Raw genomic sequence first — 3,917 nt, 5'->3', positions numbered from 1 at the left:
AGGTGGTCTAATTAGTCTCATAGTCCTTTTTTCCCCTCAAATGTTTACTTTTTTCTTTCTATCTAAAAGCAATTAATCTATCATTAGTCTCTATTTTCCCATTGTTTACTTGACTCTATATAATCTTGGACATGTCTCGCATACTTTAATTTATTTTTGCAAACCATATGGTAATTAGGAACAGTGAACTATGAATTAGGCTTGTGATTTTAGAGATTCATGGAATTAATGTTCAAAGTAAGAAAATGTGGTATTATATTTAAACTATATTTTACCAACCTCTACGATGATCCAATTTCAGAGGATTTGTGACATAACGATACCAATTTTATCAGTCATTCTATGAATTACACAAAGGAGAAAGCTAGTGCAGTTACCAATGGTGCTCTTTGTTGTTAGAGTACATAGGACTTTGCAATATTTAAGGAGCCTTGGCTTCAGGGGAGAATGATAGGCTTTTTGCTCCCCTGAAGAGTTACAGTTTCAGAAACTCACCAGGTAGCTCTAGCCTGAAAGGGTGGACTCTATGTCAGTGGGTTTGGTTTTTTGTATTGCGAAGTGCAGTGGTTAAACTGGTCAGCTTCCAACTAACAATTCATGGCTTCAAACCCATGAGTGGTTCCACAAGAGAAAGATCTAACAATCTGTTTCTTAGAGATTTACTGTCTTAAATACCCTATAAGGCACTCTTGGAGAGAAGACTACAATAGTTTAAAATGATAAACCTGATTGGAACATGAAAACTGTGTTACCTAGCAGGCTAAGTAGCTAGGATAGGGATAGAAGGGGTTGTCCCTCCCATGCCTGCAAAGGTTCCCTATAGGACATTGGGAAGAAAAATCCGATGGGCATTAGCCATCCATAAAGACTTTAACTGGGCATGCTCTAATTCAGGGTACCACCACCTACCCCCCTCCTGCCCTCTCCAAGCCAGATGGGTGTTAGACCTGGGCGGCCCAAACTAGGCCCTGGCTTATGACCACACCCAGGGCTTAATTGAACCAATGGGGTTGATCAATACCATCAACCAAGCTTCCCCAGCCAGAGGCTTTAAATATCCTGGCAGCGGAAAGGTTGCTCTCTTTTTCTCTGCTCCTGGTCGGAGGCATGTAAGAGGCGTCACCTGTGCGAGCTGCCTTACTGCCTGCTTAGGGCCTGCTTGGGTTGCACTGTGCCCCCAGGGCCTCTTCAGGGCCCACAGCCTCCCTGGTCAATGGCAGGTTGGAAGGATTCACTTCGTTCTTTTACCCTGCTTCTGCACCTTCTCCCCTGTGCCGCTAGCTCTCTGGCCTCAGTTTACCACGTGTGGGAACGCAGTCCCATGCGGTTGCTCATGTTCAGTGGTGATCCCCAGCGTGGCTTACACATAGTTTGGCAGGCTTCCCTGAAATAGCGTGTACACCTTTGAGAATGTAAAACCTAAAACTTCCCTGTCCTTCATAAAAATTCACTTGGAGTACAAACCAAGCTTCAGCATGAATTCTTGCTCATGCAAAGCCCAGAACCGAGGGATTACCCATCCAAGAAACCTAACAACTTGTTCTCCTGTCTGATACTCTTTGGGTTTGTGCTGGTTTCAATAGCTTCTGTTTTTCTTTATATTGGGGTTTATCTCTAAGGTATTTTGTCATTGTGAGTAGCCTTCCTGAATCTTTGTTATGTGTTTTGATGTTTTTAAGTATAGGAAACTGAGGATTGATGAACCTATAGGGATAACAATTAGAAAAAAGGGTTCCTGGGGGAAATGGGGAGCAAAGTTGGGGAGAGATAGGTGTAAAGGGAACTAATATCAAAGAAGATGTGAAGGGAACTAATTTCAAGAAGGAAGAAAATATTTTGGAGCTGATTTTGGTAGTACTTGTACAATACTGCTTGGTGTGATGGAACTGTAGAATGGTATGATGTCTGGATTAGTTCTTAATAAAATGTTTTGGAAAAAAGAATAGCTATGAGTTTGAATAGATGTGAGGACAGTGAGTTTGCTTATAACATTTTGAATAAGCAATGTTTTTGCTATGAAGATAATCACTTGTGCTTCCCATTTATTGTGGTTAAATAAATTGATACACAAATAAATAGCTAAAAAAAACCAGAACTTAGTTCTTAACATTTTTGGCCTTGTAATGAAGAAAGCATTGCAGTAAAAGTAGACCACTATACTACAGTTGTGGCAATAGTCAATTCTGACTCATTGTAACCCTACAGGCCAGGGTAGAACTGCCCTTTGGGCTTCCAAGAATATTTAAGGAGTGGAAAGCTTCATCTTTCTCCTGTAAGCAATAAAAGTAAGTAAAGAAAAATGGCATACATTAGCATTAAAGAATAAACATGGAGAATATTGAAAATTATTCCGGGAAATATAAATATCCTAATCACCCTTTAGAGCTTTATTCACATTTTTCTAGATGATAGAGCTATGTAAGAGATCATTACATAAATATATTTATATATAGAATAAAGACTTTTTATTATGAACATAATATGTAAATATATGAATTACATATGCACATATTTTACATATACACATATTACATTCATAGCCCAAATTCGTATATTCTCTAGCATCTTTTGGTTGCCTCTTATCAGTATACTATTTGTTAATTTCTTTTGGTCCTAGAACACTGTTAAGTCAGGCTCAACTCCTACAAACGGTGTGAACTACTTAGGGTTAACTTGCAAAAGCCTCCCTTCCTGTGATATGTCAAAAAGCCTCAATAAACTGAATTTGTGTCTCTCTCAACAACTCATTGTCTTCACCATCATTGCCATAGGATCGTTATGTTCTTTAAAATAAATTCTTCAGAAAAATTAAAAACTCATGAGATTAAATGTGTTCTTGATTTGTTTTAAAATTGTCAATATAGAAAAACTGGCAAGTGCAGGATAGACTAATTCAGGATTAGGACATCCAACTCACTTTGGTCTCTTTTAGAGCATTCTTCTATATATTTTAAAGTTGCAGTTTTGAATTTTTGTGCTATGTAAATATTATCCAAGACAGATTTTTGCTTCATTTTCTACTTATCAAAATTTAAATTTTCTACATGCACATATAATTTCAAATGTTTGTGGAAAATGTAATTATAAAACAGTGGAATTTTTCCATGAACTTTTTGAATTCCCTTAGTATTATATTTAAATTAAGTAAAATGATGATTTTTATGTTAACATTTCCTCTTTCTTATTGTATTTTGCCATATATATTAACATTTGTCTTTGAATATTTAAAATGAATTTATACCTGTTTGAGGAATAGTTATTCAACTCAATAATGGACAATTTAACATTTGAATTCCAGCTATTAGACTGCACCTATTTAAGCAACACTTTGTAATGTGACTTACTATCTATGAAATCACATTTCTTACATTCAAAGGTGTTTAAAAATGCAGCTCATTACTTTAACAATCTAAAAATAGCAGACATCATTGATAGCTGTATGTTGCTGGCATAGAATCTTTAAAGTTGCTGTTAAAGGTAAGTGTGATATTCTTAATGCAATCTTAATAAACTTCTGCAATCAAAGGTAATCATTTCCCTTTAGTTAGTTAAAGAAAAAATGTAAAAGAAAATGCAATTTTTTAGGCTCTATGATGTTTCTGGTAAGAGATGCTATATTAATCACAGTATAGGTTATGCTAGAGTAACAAAGTGATTCAAAATCAGTTCCCCCAATGAAACAAAACATATACGTGTGTAGACTGTATGTAGTTTGGTTGTCTGTGGTTTCTGCATGGCTCCTCATGCGCACTCCCCTAATACAAGAGCACCTTGCTCAGCTAAACGGTCATTTTATGACATCTACCTTCCCGACATGATCACTGAAGACAGATGTGTGCATAAGAAAATGTGGTGAAGAAAGCTGATGGTGCCCGGCTATCAAAAGATATAGCGTCTGGGGTCTTAAAGGCTTGTAG

Source organism: Echinops telfairi, unplaced genomic scaffold (assembly GCF_000313985.2).
Source record: "Echinops telfairi isolate 266 unplaced genomic scaffold, ASM31398v2 ScPeMD7_60;HRSCAF=208, whole genome shotgun sequence".
NCBI classification, from domain to species: domain Eukaryota; kingdom Metazoa; phylum Chordata; class Mammalia; order Afrosoricida; family Tenrecidae; genus Echinops; species Echinops telfairi.
Note: the sequence above shows the minus strand (reverse complement) of the source record.